Below are 19,942 nucleotides of genomic sequence, written 5' to 3' on the forward strand. Positions count from 1 at the left end.
TGACAGATTTTAATTCGTTATTAATCGCTTTTGTATCTTTGTGACATACAATTTTTACGTCATGTCTCTTTTTCTTTTCTACAAGGGATATTAAGCAATATTATACGTCAAACTGAGACGACTATTTCGTTTCAAAAAATGACATTTCAGTTGATTAGATAAAGTTATACTGCAAGCTTAAGATGCTATGTAGTTATAGATCATAGGGACGTTAGCTTCTTATAATGTGATTAATCAACGTGTTCGATTGACGACGATTGGTAATCTTCTTCTCTTCAAACAGAACATCAATTTTTTACAAAAATCTACTTCGCATTCACAACATTGATTAAAGTTATTCTCTAGTGCATTTTTAAAGTATGATTAATCTTCAGTCGGGGAACAACGTTATAAGAAATATATACCAAGATATAATTAGTCTGTCGATTTAACTTTAACTAGCTAATCAAACTGAGTTTAATAAAATTAGAGCTGATACTATAATATCTCAAGAATATAGGGTTCTGAATATCTCGAGATAGAAATTTTAATGAGAATTTTCAATTTTATCTTGCTATTATAATTATCTATATTATGCAATTTTTATTCCTTTATGTTCATAATGTAACATAATTTATATTATATTCGGCAATTCCGTCTTGCAACCTTCAATTTTTGTTTTAGTGTTCATATGTCCTACTTTTATTGTCACTTTGATATCATTTAATTTCATATAGTGTAGTATCGTGGACGAAAGGCCTAAGAGATATCGGGCGAACTATAAACAATGTCGCGAGAAAGCCAAAGTGCTGACAGGTCCAACAATGTATCGTCGGTCCTTCAATCGAATAGTTTCGCGGAAAAGGCCTGGGCGAGCAGTTGCGGAACACGTGCGTCGTAGGGCTAAGACAAAAGACAAAGGGATGCTAAGGGAGAAAGACGAATTAACAGTCAGTGTGAGTTGAGAAGCCAGAGAGTGTGAATCGAGAAGTTAGGGAGATAGTGTTGCTAGCGTTGTCCAGAGAGTGTGGTCCGCGTGAGAGAGAGCGTTGGATCCGTGGTGACAAGAGTTGTAAATTAATTATCTAGTTGTCTTAATTATAATACGTTATTGTGATTAGTTCACGTTAAACAACCATCATTTCCTGTTTAACCAACATCTGTTTAATCCATTTATTGTAAATAAATTAATTTTAGTAAGATCCTACAATAGGATAATACTTTATTTTAACTAAACCTGCTATTTGGAAATAATTTTACACGTTATATATTCCCGAATCTAGCTAATGCAATAAAGGAGCGTTTTCAAAGAGAAATAAATGTCAGGAAATGCTCATCTGTTTTGCTTTCCAATCTACATTTTTATTCATATGCAAATGTAACACTTCGCACGTCAACGTTCTCATGTTAAATGACTAGGAAAGGAGAATTTCATATAAATTTGCACATTTCCTGACATGGCAGAGATCCAGAAATTCACACGAGCTGAAATCTACATTGAGAAGTCAATTCTTAATGCATTATTGTCGAATAATATTTCTGTAATTCAACTCAAATAAATTATCTAAGGATGATGGGATGGATACATATCAATTAAATTCATTTCTTTTTTTAATATTTCGTTACTGAGCCTTTTGTCGTTTGATAAATATTTTATTGAATTTATTAAAAAGAGTCAATTAGCAGAATAGCAAATCTGTACAACAGTTAAATTAAATAACAGTAAGTCAAAGAGTAAAAGCAGTAGAATTGCAGAAGAGTAAATCAATAGGGTTACACAATAGAATAGTAAATCAGTGAAACAGAGGAATCGAAGGACAGTAAATCAATGGGGCAGTAAAATCACAAAATAATAAATCAAGAAAGAAATGGAACAATAAAACGGTGAAACAACAAACAAATGAAATGACAATCGTTCTATGCCTAGATTACTATAAAATACAATAGTATATATATAACAGTACTACAACAGTAGTAAATCAACCATTCTAGTATGATAAAAATTAATTAAAGAATGCTATAACTGCTCTATATTTGCATTTGTTATTACTAAATTTCCTGCACTTTCCAAAAAAACAAAACGTGTCATTTTATTAACTACTATAAGTACTACAATATTTACAAAGCTTCGCACGAATTTCGATACGTGTAATAGTTCATTTATTTACTCGAATGTGCCTAAAATGTGCGATAAGAATAGCGGACACGTTCTCGCAAACTCCGCGATTTACCAAGGATCGCAAACGGCATTGAAATTGGCAGCAGTGGCTCTTAAATTCGAGAATCCGGCTTTAGAACCACTTCCTGAAACGATACGATTTCGAGAGGCTGTTCAAACTCATCCTCTGAATATGGATGCACGCGCACGTATGCGACAGACATTACAAACGCAAATCCTTCGATTACTTAAATTTTTATTCCGATGCTATCTTCAATTTGTAAAACAATTCCTATTGTTCTTCCATTCGAGCAATTCACTCGTCCAACGGATTAAATAAATTTTTTAGGTAAAATAACGTCGTATGATATAAATTCTTCAATACTTTAAATAAACATATAACTCTTCCCTATCGAAGTAGAACCACTCGAAACTTTCAACATTTTTCATTTCAATTGTTTCGATTTCGAGAACACACATATGTATATATCGTGTGATACAACACTAGAAACCACTTAATTTTGTCGAATGAAATTTTCGTTTCCTATTACTTTAAAACTACAACTTGGCCTATTCGTGAAGAACACTCCGTATATATATATAAAATAGCTTAGGAGAAATGAAATAAAAGAAATAGAAACGGCAGCACCTAAAATCTATGAATTATCAGTTGTTTCTTTTTCCGATGAAATAAGCAAAATGTGAAGTTGTTCTAGAAGGAGAGGGAAAGATGGAGAAGCCTCCTTAGTAAAATATACGTATTACATGCAGTATACTTTTTACTATATACGTGTATATATGTATGTTTAAAAGCATATCATCCTGCAACATGAAAAAAAGGAAAATGACAAAAATTCTGTGAAAGGAGGCCCTTCATCGAGAGGACCAAAGAATTTCAGACAAGTGTATACAAAATTCTCAATACCCTCGAGTCTCAACAGCACTCTGAATGGCACTTTATTTTCAGCTTGCCAATTATTTTCTTCGCCAGACTGGGCTTGCACGAAAACCTTTATATGTACATACATCGAAAAGCTCGTTACGTCGCTGATTTACTATGTTTATTTCTTTCGTAAATTATTTAAATTAGTACACAAAATGTTTCCAGGTTGACCCTCGTTATTAATTAAGTTTAATTTGTATTCTGCTTGGGCGAATATAAATTAGAAAAATTCTTTCATATTTTAAGTTTCATGAATAGAATTAAATTATAATTTAGGATATTAATTTGAGTTAGATTCGATACGTATAATTATTGTGATACTACAATTACTACTATAACATTAAGCTTTACATTATCTTATATTTTTCAAAGCCTCGTATAATATTTTTATTTTTAGATGCAGTTAACCATACTCTTTAAAACGAATGTACTTCCAAAAATTGTTCTTATTGACGACTCTATTTGAAATTATGATGTTACGTAAATGATTGCGTGACGTTAATTTCCATATTCTCATATAGTCCTTGTTTCCTCTTTCTCTGCTTCATTTTACTATTATGGTACGTGTATAACACTTGTAGCAGTAGTTACACATGTGCAGGGCTAGTTTAAATCGATTTGCAACTTATTGTGCACGTAGTAATTTGTTTTTCACACACTGCTCGCTTGGCCTGAATTTAATACAGAGTAAACAGTGAAAGGAAAGAGCGATCATAGAAGTTAAATTAATTCAATAATGTTGAATCAGGAACCAATTCAATAACATATCATATGTACATCAACTTTTTGTTTCGTGTTCGATAATTATCATTAAATCGTTATAATTTCTGTACGTTGTAATTTCCATTATTTTACAATGTTCTATTTATTTATCAGTTTTCTTTGCAGTATTTCACTTAATTAAGACACCTAATGTAAGATAAACATATGTGAACACAATTCTTCTAGCATTTGCAATAATATTATCTGATCCAGAGTATATCTATTTCATATGGTATAAATACACAAGCTAAACAATTATATTTTTGCGCTAAATATAACAATATTCTTTACAATATAATTCGTTTTATTTTTTAAGAAAATTTTATTATCAGATAAAATTTAATAATTAAGAATTACACGTCAATCATTATATGTATATTGTAATGTACCTAAAGTCAACCTTTTATATAAATATAACAGTTTATCTACCTTTGAATTACTAATAATATGTAATTTAAGAATTCTTCAATGATATCTAACACTAATCGAAACACTAATCGAAGCGATATTGAGCCAATAACGCAGATTGCTCGAAAAGACTGAATATTCCTACGTTTATATTAAGTGCTAGAGAATTGCCAGTAAAATTGGTCAAAATGGTACTCGAGTATATCGAATGAGTCGCATTATAGGACTCTCGGTTCAAACGATTTCCAGGAATGCTTCAAATACATTCTTACGCGTGTTCTACGCGAGAAAGAGGACGCTTTTTCATCTTCCAGTGAAAGAAGCATTAAAACTACGAAGCATTGTTCGAACGGGATCACTAAGCTATTTGTCTCTAAGAGTCACGTGACAAAAGAATATGGTAGACCATGCGAGCCCCTTTTTGTTCGAGGTCTTTCCGCGTAAAATTATGATTTCCGGAGTATTATGAACAATTCGAAGACTCCACTGAAAAATATCGCCGATTTTTAATGGAACGTCTTAGATCTTACAGGTTTTTAGGCGAAATAATTCAGAGTTCCGCTTACACCCAGTTTATTTGATGAGATATCAATTTTTTAGTTTTTTCTCGTTTAGATTAGCTTCCGTTTCTAAGGATTTTCAATCTTTATAGTTCGCAGTTTCTGTGAAAGAGAGTTATACATTTTCACTCGTAGAATTACTTTCCAACGATACCTAATTTAGGACGGTAGAACTTGTTACAAAAAGAAAATAATATTGAATATGTATGTAGTTAGTTTTTATTATTAACGATCACATATATACTATATATGTATTTATAACCATTTACACTTGGACAGTTTTTTAATACGATCAGCTTCGGTACATGTATACAATTAAAATCTTTGTTATACAGAACTTTGTTGCGGAAATAAAAAGATTACTAATTCCTGTAAATTTATTTACGAACATAGTAGCTTTCTCTTTTTCCTCTCTTTTCATCCGTGAAAACAAAACCAAATAATAATTTTCATATTATCGATATCGTCGTAGAAGTGTCAGTGAAGCATAAAGAATTGAAATTCTGATATTATTAAAATCCACTTTTAGATATTAATTTCTTCTAATCGATAAAATTAATAAAATTTAACCGATAAAAGTAGTTACAGGGTATTAGTAATTTTTTCTAGGCTAATGTCGGTTTTAAGCAAAACATATTTGTTTATTAAAAACGATGTTTTAAAAAAGAAGTAATACAAATATCGAATTTTAATTTGTTTAGGCAAGTAGATATTTTAAAATGAAAGAAAATGTTATTATCGATGCTGAATACGAAAATGAAACATAGAAGTTAGACATAATATATTAATACACACATTTAATATGCTTTACTATTACGAAATCGCGTAACTAAATAGCAAACAACTCCATCCACAGAAAATATTTGGATTAAAGTTCAGTAGTTTATAACTACATTAATTATATTTTTAATCCGTATAAAACGGATTTTACTTCCTAATTCGAATATTTGCGTTTGAAAAACAAAGAGACATTTATATACTTGACTATAGGCGTTCGGTGAAAAATGTTTATTTTTCGATAAAAATCAGACACGAATAACTTGGATAAGAAGTTCAGATAAAGACATTCATAGAAATAATATTAATGAAGTAACAATTTAATCGCACAATGTAATTATTACTTCACTTTTCCCCATTTACGTTTGACGATCTTTATGTCATTTTACCTATTATTTCTTTTTCTACTGCGTTTATGTATGATTTTTAAACGTCCTTTAACAATATTTTTTACATTACATGCGCTAAAAGATCGCGGTGAATATGTTCGGCGTAATAAACTCACAAACAACGAAGCATATGATGTCGTTTTTGTCGACATGCTGATTGTTGAAACGGAAATATACGATTACGCGACGCTTGCTAGCGCGTATTCTACGAGATCGTTAACGAACTGAAACACGATGATTTCGCATACGTTTATGCATAAAGTTAAATTTTTAATTCGGTCAACCAATGAACCAATCGTGTCTACCAAATTGAACTTTCCGAATTTTAAATAACTACCATATAACACTTCGGTTGTTCGTACTATCTATAAATGTCTATCTTTTCTTTCATACTTGCACAATATTATGATCCATTTTAATAAATTGGTTCAAAATAGAATATTAAAACATACATTTTCTTTCAAAAATATTAAAAGACATAATCTCATAGAAATCGCGATAATTGGTTTGGATTATTGAAATTATTGTTGGATCAAAATTGTATATTCTTAAAAGGCAATGATGGATATAAAATATAGCTGTGGCAAAAATTTGTAAGAAATAAAAATGTTAGGGGAATGATTCATATTAGGGTGCAATTAACGTACGATTGAATTAGTACGAAATTAAAAGACAATATTAGCACACGAAAGAAACAATACATATAAGGTTGCTGTTGAAATTATCATAAAAAATTTTCCTAGGGAAGAGAATTTCGACGCAATAGCGAAAATAAATCCTAATTTGCGAAATTGTACTAAAGTTCGCCAATTTCGTAACAAACTTCAAGCGTAAAAAAAATTTCAAAGCGAGAGAATCCGGTAGGGGGGAAAGAGTTTTTTTCACCCCGTTTCCACTTTGATACGCGTCATTTAACATTGGAGTGAAAGCAAAAAGTTCGGGTATGTTACAATGCGATTGTTCGAGGAATGCCAATTTTTCGGCGAACGATTTCAGCCTTTGTTGCACGTTTCCGAAAATAAAGCCGAAATACTGCAACATTGTTGTAACATATCCTTTTCACCAACATCGTTCAATCTTCGTGTACGGTGCAAACACACAAGTTCAAATATTTTCCAAATCGTGATGTTTTCTTTTCTTTCTCTTTTTTAATGACATTTCGAATACACGCGAGAAATCTACTATATTAAAAGAGAAGATAGATGAAGTATAGTAAATATAATGAAACATATTAAATTAATGAGACAACGTGAAATCCATCAAAGAGAATTAATTTAGAATACACCCAAATTAGTGGAACGAAACTTTCTCAGTTTTAATAATGTGGTTATTATATAACACCTCAAAATATTAAACTCAGAGTACGTAAAATGTTGTCAAAAATTGCGATTAAATGAATAATTACATCTAAATGAAAGATGAAGAAGTAAATAACAATAGTTTTCAATGCGGAGATGATTAATCATTTCGTTATACAATTGGTATTTCTTGTGACCGTTACAGACGTTAATTCTCGCGCAGATAATAATTTACTTATTTTTAATTTAATTAAACGATAAAAAGTGAATAAAATTAATATTCAGAATTGTAATAATATTAAAATTGTAATAGAATATTTTGTATCGCATTTTAAACAAGCAGCTTATAACATACAATTTAAAAGAAAATCCATAACTAATTCCACTGCGTCAACAACGTTAATGCCGTTATTAACAAGAAAGGTCAAAATACTTGATACTTAATAATTCAGCAAAAAGTTCAACTATTATGTTCTGATAAAATTCTCATTAACAAACCCTTATTGATAGTCGATCAGCAAAATATCTCGCATCACTGATCCTCGAAATGCGACATGAAACAGCCACGCAAGATTAATCACAAATATAATACCATACGCTGTCGCAACATACACAGCAAATCAATAACATTTACACACGTGATTACATACAATAGGTGCACATACACGTGCATGAGAACTTTATATGATTATCAATAACGCTAGAACATGTCCATATTTCCATATTACGATCATATAAAATTATTATTAAATATATTGGCCATATTAAAGGCCATATTAAAATATCGCTTCAACATCACCGTAATGTAATATTTCTACGTTAAAATGGTCTATTCGTGGGCGAAATGCAGCTATGCCTGACGGGATCAGCTGGCAAACAGTTGCAAACCAGTTAGCAAACAGTTTCCATCAGTCATGCGGTTCTCAGCTGGAATTGGGTCAAGAATAAATGTGGCAAGAGTTAGCGACGGAATTAACAGACCTAGGACCCGATAACCTTAACAAAGATCCACCATTCTAACGCTCGTTTCATCGTATACCATGGCGTCGGTCAACAACGGTTGTTCCTCGGACCGCAGTCGAATCTATGTTTTCGTTATTACGTTTGGACGGTTAACCGCGATCTGCGGGCTGCCGTGAAGTCGCAATTAAGACGGCGTTGCCTTAAATGCACGTGTACCAACATTTCCAGGCAAGTGTCCGAGGAGAGCTTTAAATGTGAAGTGCCACAGTAAAGTGCACCACGTACCAGGAAATGTTTTAGATCGTCTTGGTAAAGCGTAGCTTGAACGAGCGACATGATTCATTAATATTTATTTGGTCCTTGGTGTATTACGCTTATAATTACACCGAGGATATTTATGCATGTTAAAGGCACAAAAAGCATTTATACGTATGAAATATGTAAATATACACGAAAACCTGCAAAATGTGTTTCAACAATATGTTTGATAGAAGTTTAATGTATTATCGACGATATGATGTATGATAGCGGATATTTAACAATACTTTGAACTATGGCAATTATCACAGTTTATTGTAATCTAAAACGTCACAAACACTTTACTTAAATTTGCTTAATTGATAAAATTTACATGCGATATATGTATATAATGTTTATCTATTTTGTAGGATATTCGCTTTTAAGAAGCTGACGAAAACTTTTAATTTTTATTCATATGACTTTATTCGATATTCAATTCGGACGTAAAAACTTTCGAGGTGTGCCGCCCTATAGGAACAAATTTAAGGCGAAGTTTCCTTGCTCTCCGGCGCAACTTTAGTTAGTTTATGCTGACACTAGAATTTTAGAATAGTAGATTGTGATCTGGGTTTTCTCTTATGAAACTTCTGAGATCAAAGGGTTTTATGTTGTAGTTCTATTCAGACTTTCGTAAAGTGTCTATGGAAACTTTATAAAACTTGGTGAATAAAGAGCTAACATTTTACAACATTCTTATCGAATACTTCCAACTTTAAAAAATAAATTATTATAATTTCAAACATTGGTCTACTATTGTACTTATTTTAATATTAACTAGCGTATTGTAAGAGTATCGAGTTACTCAAAAGTATAGTATTGCAAGTTGTTCAAAAATATAAATCAATAGAAATTGTACTTAAAAATAAAATAGAAATAAAACAATAATAAGTTTCTGAACAGCATAATGCACAAATGAAGATAATTGTCGAAACGAGTCCTTGTTGAAAAGTGACATTTATTATGCAATAATATAATAATTCCTATCTATAGATATTGCTTCATGTCGACTTAAAAATTTAATGTATAAAATAGGAAATAATATTACTACAGAATGGTTTGATATTTCTATTCTTCCTAGATGTTAAGTTGTATGTCACAGATTTACAGCCTTCGGTTAAAGCATTAGCCATTTTTTCAGTATCATTACCAGTTTATAAAATACAACGAGAACTTACAGGACATCGTTACGTAAAATTCTTATCGCATTTATACTCACGAAGAATCTCCTTTTAAAATCGAATCTAACTCTCCGCTGTAAATAAGAAATTAAATTGTCCCGATATTAACTTACCAAACAATATTTTCAAAGAGATATTCAAAACACGTTCTCTCAAGGCGCTCCGCGTTTAAGAAGTAAGCCGAAGCAGTACAAAAATTTTGCTTGATCGCGTTTCCATCATGAATGTTAAAAGCTTTCACGTTTTATTCCTTTTCCGGTGTTACACGATCCAGAATCGAAAATTAAATTTCCTATTCAAAATGGTAGCTCAGCACGTGTAAAAGATTTTCTCTAAAACTAAGTAAAAGTGTTCGCTAAATTCATTACGAATGTTATTATAGGTGCCAAATAATTTTTTCGATCAACGTTGAAAGATATTGCTATTCTATTTTCTTTGCCGTCGAATATTGGAAAAGTTTTTTATGTTTATTGCATATTGTTGATGGATTTATGATTTCATACAGATCACATTTTTCTTTTTTTTGTATATTGGCGGACATATCGCGTTTGAAACTCGAAGTGAAAAATCTATCTCGCAGGAAACTTTCACACACCACCGTATGATTGTGGAAACGTGGCAGAACAACAAAAAAAGAAATTCGCGTAACTGAAGTTTCAAAAAGTGATCAGTTTGCTTTATCGATGTCGCGAATAACTTTAGAATTTTAGATATATATATCTAAAGTATATTGAAAGTAACAAGGGAGGACCTATTAGAAGAATCTTAGGAGTCTTAAGAATCTTAAAACTTTAATTTTATAACCAAATTGCTCTGTGTTGGAAATGTTTTATTCGATCAATATTAAATGATTGCAATTTTTACAGTACAATTAAAAATTACATCGATGATAAAAATATTTCATGGTGTCGGATGTTTTACATTGTAGTTCGTGAATTATTAAAATTTAAAAGAAACTTCCCTGCATGTAGTTTGATATGTGATTTATTTATACTGCTGACTCTGTAGAGATTAGAGAGTTCGCATGTCTATACTACTACAAATATTCATACACTTCACAAAGATCATCAAAATATTCGAAAAATTATTTCTTATATTAATACACCGCAATACTTAATGAGCCCATCTATGATATTGGTTCTATGTTTAAGATTACTAACTATTTACACCATGTATTAATTTTTCACTAAATATATATTTGCAATAAATCTTTTGTAACTTCTATATACATTTTCGGATTGGTTTCAAATTTTATTATTATAATCAATATAATCGTGTCTCATTACAGCGTTAACGAAATTTTAAAAAGATTTCAGTAATGCACATAATATAATATATTAATATAAACCTTCCATGGTAAGTGTTCGAATAATTTTGTGAGCCACTCTATGTGTATGTTACAATATTCTCGTCGATCGATGCACGCGATGAAGTTTTCCCATGAAGCATGAAATCTCTGGCTTCGCCCAATCAGATGCATAGCTCGGTTCGACGAAAACGGCGATCGGCAAATCGGCCTTAAGTGAAACGGAAGTTTCGAGGCCTTTGGCCAATTTACGCGGTTCCCTTCTATACTCGAAAAGCTTGCAGTTAGGGTGAAAATAAAGCTAGGTTTTATGGTAAAGAAGTCGATATCCTCGTTTATCCGGCCACTCGTCATTCGATTTACGAGGAAAGCGTAGAGCTCTCGCGTAAAATAACGTTGGTTGTTTATCGACAATGACGCAACGCGATTAACGGAACCACCATCGGGTATTTCGGAATATTTACGCTGTTTTTGAAAAACGGACCTGCGGTTTATTCAAATAACTGCGATTCATTCATAAACTGTTTGCTGAACGACTGTTATATGTTTTAATGAACGTTAATGCTGTCTCTTTTACTAGTATTCGAATTTTGTACGTCAAAAGCTTTTACCATACAGTTCATAGTAGTAGAACTTCGTTTATCCAAACAGATCGGAAAATAAGGCAGTTCGGATAACCAAGTAGTTCCGATAATTAAAAGAGATTCATTAGATGGCTATACTTTCCAGCTCTTGTTATTAGTTGAAATACACATATCAGGAATTAGGTGTAACAATTTCAGTTGCTTTTTCTTTGACACGTAGGATCTGTTTGAACATAACAAATAATTGCATATGTTGGTATACCCATAAGAACAGGTTTATCGGTTCGAATCTAGAATGTCCCAGCCCATTTTCAGCAGGTACCACTGCAACTCGATTTATTAGTGGTTGAACTATGTTTACTCCAGTGCGGTCTCTGTTGGTTCCAGATCCACATAAACAGTACACAAGTTTAACATGTTTCCAACTGTACCAAAATCATTGTTGCTCATTCTGCGTGTACGTACTAAGGCATTAAACTACTAGCTTCTCCGCGTTGAAAAACAAAGATCCGTGTGGCTTAGACGTTAAGCTGAGTTTACGTTAGTCCAGTTCAGTCGCTGGATCAAGCGACTACGTTTCAGTGTTTCGACTGGCAATTGGCCAATGTCTACATTATTCACAACGTGACAATTCCAGTCTTTTGTGCAAATGGTAGACTGCAATGGTAATAGATTCACACAAAAACCGGACGGGACAATACATGTACGATTCAGCCAACGTTGGATATAGAATCATTTAGACGATTTCAGTAACGCATATAATAAATATACTTATTTATATTTATATATCTATATGTATATAATACATATAAAATGTATGCTTCAAATTATATCGTGTTTGGTCCTGCTTTAATCAGAAAAACCTCAAAATTACATCGGTAGAAATTATGTTAAATGAAGATTGAAAATAAAGAAAGAATTCCGTTGTTGCATTAACATTATCTACGCGATATATTTCTTTTCATTAAACCTTCTCTTTCACTAGCACTGTCTTTTTCTAAGTATGACAAAGTGGCGGGTCGTATCTATTACACACAGTCGAGTCATGTACACGATAATTCATCGCCGAAGTGTCCCGATTTTCGATCAGTTATGCAGAAAATACATTATCTTCTGAATGCATGAATCGCTGAAGATGAAATTTCATACTTTGAGTTCGCCTTCTTCCCATGAAGTCTCCTAAATCTCGTCGGCTATCGATGCCATTAAGAAGATCCATCTATAAATTCATACAGAGATTACCAAAGAAATAATAGCGTGTACCCACTGATGTTTAACATAACCGTGTAATCAGTTATCGCTGACATAAAATCCGTCATTCAAATAACACTAATATTATTACACATATCATACGTGCAGTGATATACCTAGTATACTTAGCCGACAATGTTCGGGATACATGCAATAGATAAGTGATAATGTTCTATACTAAACGTAACGTAAATCTAGTTGGGTAAACCACCGACCCATTGTAAACTATCGTACGATGCAGGAAACCGTGTTTCATCTACAAATCGAACGTAGTTTTGTACTGCATTGCTTCACCTAGGGTGATATACGTACGTACAGGGTATCCCAGTTAAATCGATCCCAGCAAACATCTCCGAAACTATTTATGATGCCAGAAAATGTATCGCACAAAAGTTCTATGGTTTCGAGGGATCCATAATTTGATGGATATACGAAGGCCAACTTCATTTTTTTCATGGAACCTTTGTATTTGTTTATCTTGTTTTTCATACGATAGGTTACACAAAATAATTGTTTAAAAATCTGCCGAGTAATCGCTTTGCTCAATATAAATAACTCAATGACATTCTACAGGGGATGTCAAGATTAATGTATAAAAAATGATTTGGTTCTATAAAAAAATAACTCTGAGCTTCATATAAATCGCTTCTCTGCCAAATCGATTAACCCCACAAAAAAACATAAAGCAGGAAAATTTGCTGAAATTATATAAGATAAGCAACAATGAAACGCGTTTGCAGTAAAATTCCGAAAATTTCAAAAGGTGAAGTGAAACATTTTGTTCTGTGAACAATTCATATGTATCCTTTACGTTTCTACAAAAAGCTACTGACAACATGTTAAGCCCTTTCCCAAATCATTTAACTCTTGTTCGGAACATTTTACACAGTATCCTGAATAGTTTCAAAGACATACGTTTTAAATGGGACACCCTGTATGTACTACATATCTTTGCCTGCACGTACATGTCTTGCATTGCTTTTACTCAATGTCCAACGAACGCCTAACTACAAGCTCACTCTTCGTGAAGCTTTCAACCTAGTGAAACTCTTGCTAGAAACAACAGAACGCCCGATGCGCGTTACACACGCTCGTCTCTGCCAAAGACAATCACAGTCTCGTCTCATGTCGCGGATTTTCATTCTGAGAACAACCAAGCATCGATGCGCAACCAAGTCGTGGACAATGTTGTCCAGGCAACGACTCGCTGCCGCTGCAAAAAGAAGTGATGGATGCCGAGGTTCTGTTTAGAATCCACCTAAACGTGCTGTCTGCAGATCCGACGTCCATTGTTCTTTGCAGATACAGCCTGGCGATTATGAAGGCTCGCTTTAACACGTGCCGTGAACACTCGGTTCGCACACTGTTTTCAAAGGGTTCTCACTTTTTGCTAGAGGCATCCCCAGATATATATATTTTGGAAGAGGGAATTTGGAATTTTGTACAGTTTAAATATTAACTGCTGTACAGTAGCTATAGAAAGTACATTTGTTCTGACTGTAAAAACGTATTTGTATTTATTATAGCATACGTATTAATTATATTTATTAATATTTAATAAATTATAATACACATTTAATAAATACTAATATGTATTTATTAATATTCATCACTGAATTTATTATAGCATTTATATATTTATCAATTAAACGTGTCTGTAACAACTTTCGTATAATTTAGTAATGCTATGATTCAAAATATTTTCGAACATTTTCCAATTTCTTTGCTTTGATTTACTTATTTTTTTGGACCTATCCCGTTGGACATGTATTAGGCTGTCGGGAAAGTGTATTTCTTTTACAGACACGACTTTTACAACGATGTATCTTTATACAAACATAAAACCTAATCTATCAAACGTTGTGATCCTTATCTTAATAGAACAAAATGGATCATATGTAATTCGATAAAATAATATAAAACGGAAAATGTTGTGCATCCATTATTTCCTTATAAAACGAAAGAAACTTTGCGGATGACCTAATATTTACTATAGCTCATATGAAACGCAAAAATAAATTTCCTTTCGGTGTCCCTCGTGATATTTATTGGATATTAAGTATACATTGAAATCATAATAATATTTACTTTATACTCGTATATCATATTTTACGTCTGTTACAAGCAGATTCTTTGGCACAGCGGACTATTGATTTACTTAGCATACCTCTTCTTACCTCAAGGATGATTATTCTAACCTTATAGTATACATTAAACGCAAATGTTGTATGCACAATAATAATACTATTATTATAAATCGAAACTGAGAAAAATTCAATTCCATTCTTTCGTCTACATCGAATAAAATATTATTCTCTATACGATGTTTATAGAGATTTTACACACATATTATCATTTAATTTTTCTTTCACAAACGTTTCATAAATATCTTGTCTTATCCTCGTTCTAAATACATTATGAATTACATGACTTATGGACGATGTATATAGAAATAAAATTAAATGATATTAATTATAATTAACATCACAGCCATTAAACGATAACTTTACCTCAGTTCTGTCTTGAATGCTAAAAAATCAAGGATAATCTAAAAAATCACGCCCCAAATAAACATCACGTTTTTCCACAACTTAATCTTTAGCATTGACTCAGGATAATCTTTCATCTCGTCAATTTCAGAAGACTTCGTCACGCCGTCAAACCTCTCGGATTTAATGTCGTATTAAAGGCAACGTGTGTCCTCACCTCGTATCGAGTCAACCCTCTGACAACTTTCATAAAGCTTAACGTGAATCAACGCGACGCGATTTCTCATGTGCCGTTCGGGGATTAATAATCCCTCGATCACACGCGCGCGACACGTCGAATTCGAGCATTTTGAATCTGTTTGAACATTCGAATGTAGGACATCGTGGTTCGCGTAATCTGTGAAGCACACACGTATATTTTGGAACAGCATCGAATGAGAAATTTTCCTGAAGTTTCTATACGCTCCTGTGCGCGTTCATATGTTTGTAGATTGTAGAACAAAGCTGTTCTACAAATAAAGTTTTCTACAGTTGTTCTATAGATATATCTTTAACTATTCACCGAGATAATTGAGTATATACGATCATAACAATTTTAGTATCGAATAAGTGACATTAAGTTTCGAATGTTACATGTGCTGATTCGGATGTGAAAAAAGGAAGTATGATAATTGATGGTTTTTAGGACTGACGCGATTAAATTTATTTTAAGAAAGTGTACGGTATTTGCCTGCAGCGAGTGAAAAAGATTATAAAATAGAGGAAAAGAACATTTTTGAATGACACTCTTCGTTCTAGGCTCTGCATTGCATTTCGTTGCGTTGCATTACACTCTTATTCCGTAACATATTTAATGATAGTTTTATTTTTATATTGAAATCACTTCTAAAGGCATTATAATAAATATTTTTGCAATAATATTTACAGTGAAACTTCATTATAATTACTCGTGAAAAAAATCTTCATATTCTACCTATTTTAGCCTCCCAGGATGGTTCTTTTACAGTTGCTTTCTTAATCAATGTGTAATGAGCAAAGATTGTCCATGACTGGAAACTCAGTATCCTACTTACGATCTTATAAACGCTGTGTTCATGAAAACCTACAGCTCTCTCCTGGGGTACAGTATTCTCTATACGAACAAAGCAAACAGTTCTTCGCAATGACTTTTCAACCTGCAATGAACTAAATAGCATAGATGTTTTCCCTTAGCGTGGAAGTAGAATGGTGATGTAAAAATCTCATTTTTAAAATGTTAGAAAATCATGCAGACTTGCCACAGGAAATTTGCTATAGGGAAATTGAAAAAAGGAAGAACGTTCTAAGTTCATGGGCAAAAAAATTGCGAGACACACAGTCTTGTTGTGGGCAATCGAGATCTCCTCCGAAGCATGAAACCAGCTTTTGCAGCAGTTTCCTTCGAACACGGACGAAATTTCCGCAGTGTTTCTATTTAAAGCCACTGTGCAAGTAAAATATTACGCCAGCTGCATGAAACAGGAATAAGGAAAATAAGAATAACGAAAGATTCTGCTAAAGTTAATTATCTTCCCCTTTCCGTTTGGGATTATTTTCATAAATAACAGGATTATTTTTCATATCTATTATCTTCGAAATTAAGATGTAATTATCATGAGGTTGAATTTGCTTAAGATATAACGATATGATAATTCAACAATATATATAAGTGAACGTTCCACGAATAGAATTAATGACACTTCAAACAACTCCACCAAATATGGATAAATCAAAATTTTTATTTTCGGGCATTAATTATCGAATTCAGTGTACTTGTTATTTCTTTAGAATATTATTTCTTGTCTTTTTGAGACACACAGTCGATGTTAAATAGGCATATGTTTTGTTAAATTAAAGACTGATCATTCCATAATTATGTTATTGTTAATTTCGCATATTATTGATCTATGATCTACATTGACATTATCTGGCTTAATGATTTTAATTTTCATTTGGCGAATAGTGTACAATTTTGTAGATTCATTAAGTGAAATGAGACGTAAAATTAGAAATATTATATCGCAAAATTCTATTTTGTTCCGAATTTGTTGCGCGTATATTGCGATAACTAAAGTTTCTCAATTCACGTTTAATGTGCAGCTTAAAGTTCCTTTGACTGGGAGCAAGAGAAAATCCAAGTTCTGCACCCGCGCTTGCTTCTCAACACGTTTTATTATACGGCAAATGAACGAGTTTCCATAACGCGAATGATGGTATCGCATTTCCTAACGAATTCCGCTGAAACTTAAGCGGTTAATATACCACAGACTCTGCAAAACTCAGACGATATTAGAAATTGAAAAAAGTACATAAATTGCACTCGATAATGTTCAATTTTAAATTCGATTTTGTTCTCGATAAGTTAAATTCTGTTCATAATGTTAGAGCATGAATTTAAGTTTTAAAGTGAAATTGTTTTTTTTTTCATTGCCACTGAATATTAATCGTTAATGTAAAGAATTACAATTTTTCATGGATTCATTTTAAATCTGAAACTTTACATAGTTTTCGTGACGCAGATTAAAATATTTACACAAACTTGCGATTTGAATTTGTTCTGTATCAAAATACAAATGCGATTGTTTGTTTTCATTATTTCTAAATTTTAGTCAATAATTTAAATTTATATAAAATTTTCGTGCGTTTATTTAAAATTTGAAGATCGAGATGTTTCTCTAGTGGTGTGTAGTACTATATACATATCAAATTTTAATCGAATTTTAAAATTACATTTCAAATGCGAAATTATTATTCAATACCTAAAAGTATTTAAAATGTTGTGCAATGGCGAAAATGTAGACAATTTATGATCAGTTCCTTTCTACTGTATATTTTTAAACGCTAATATTACATAAACCAGTCCATTGAAAATATCGAAGATTCTATGTAACATTATTGAATCACTGTAACGCAGTGAAACATGAAAAAATTGACGTAATCCGCTCACACAATAAAGAAACTAGGAAACCATCAAGTGCACACACTTTATTGATAGAGAGATCGATACTTCAAATATAGCCAAGCGCGTTTTACTCATATTATTACATCACCTTGTGTGATTGTACAGTTAATTAGGTCGTTCAATTAATTTTTCATCCTGCAATCGATGGAAAAAGCGAGAAGTTAATCGTTAAAATTGATCAATCTATTTCGCTGATTAAGTTATTCTATTCTCACAGTTACCATTTGAGAGTCGATTTAGCTAACAACTGGAAAACAAATATAGCGCAATAGGTTGTTTTTTTATAAAAATAATAAAGTAAATATAAAAATACAGCACAATAAGTTAGACTTATTTAAGTTTACATTCTTGTTCAAAAGACTTAGGACGTATCTTATTTTTTGATAAAACTTGGATACTCGGTGTAAAATTATTAACAATTTTACTAATTATTTCAGTAAAATTATTAATGTAATACATAGTAATCTTTCTTTATCATATAAAGTATCAAGTTATAAATGAGCTATCGGAACATAATCTACGCACTGTTTTTCTCAATTTTGAAGTAAACGTAATAATAGTCTTAAGAGTTTTGAGTAATGATTATTTATAATCTGTGATTGTTGATCCATGATCTTACGATATATAAGTTTTAAAATATTTTGTCCCATTCAGAAAACTTAAAAAATGTCACATAGTTAGAGCTGGACGTTTCTTCAGCCTTCGGTATAATCAAACGCAATTCGTTTGCTTAGTCCCTTCGTCCTTCGTGGTTGTTTAATAAATTAATTATTACTAACAGATTTTGATAATGGCCAGAAGCTAATAGAAACAGAGCACTGCTTCAAGTTATAATGCGTTCAATTAATAGTCCTCTCATGAAATTAGGTCGACCGCGACGGGTTAAAGCAATTTAATTGTTCTCGCCAACTATCGAGGAGAAGTCACTTTTCGCCAAAACGTGACCACTCATCCAAACCCCCGAAGGCTTATTAATGAAAGCACTAACAAGCGGCAACGGTCAATTCGAGTGAAAGCTTCGAAAAGATTCGTGGAGAGCTGGCACTATCCGATTCGTTATAGTAAACGACATTCTTCTTGACATTTCTTCTTTAACTTTCGTTTGGTAAAATTCGAATTGCTGTCAGTTGCTGATTTGTTGATTGGAAATGTTTCAGAATCAATGATATCGGATTAGATTAATTATTGGTTTAATAAAACCTCATAGACGTCTATCAAGTCAAAGCCCACTTAGTACACGTTTGTCTGGCAGATTTTAATCGTTATATTGAGTAATCAAAGCGAGAATAAGATAAAAAAAATGGAAAAGAATAAAAAAGCTGGTTTATATTCAATAACGTATTCAAAACAAGAAAATAATTGTCCTAATAATGGGGGAAACTTGTATACGTTGAGCACACGCGGTAACCATATAACAGGGTATCACTCAATTGTTGAAGTCGTATTACTAAAAATAAAAACCTGCAGGGCTTGCATTAGTTTAGTTCTTTCAGGTTTCCAGAATTTTAACAGTTTCAGGGATTCTCTATTTGATTACATAAATCTCGGATTCGTGACTTAAGTCAAATATTCTCCCATTTTTACCTCGTAATCATAAGAGAATTGCCTTGCTCGCGT

At 32.2% G+C, this 19,942-nt stretch overlaps 1 protein-coding gene across 8 annotated transcripts in view; it reads left to right on the forward strand.

Moving 5' to 3' along the window:
• The window catches only part of LOC100643994 (potassium voltage-gated channel subfamily H member 5), a 206,341-nt gene that overhangs the window by 104,470 nt on the left and 81,929 nt on the right, over window positions 1-19,942 (forward strand). The window lies entirely within an intron of this gene.

The sequence above is a fragment of the Bombus terrestris genome, chromosome 6 (assembly GCF_910591885.1).
Source record: "Bombus terrestris chromosome 6, iyBomTerr1.2, whole genome shotgun sequence".
Classification (NCBI taxonomy): domain Eukaryota; kingdom Metazoa; phylum Arthropoda; class Insecta; order Hymenoptera; family Apidae; genus Bombus; species Bombus terrestris.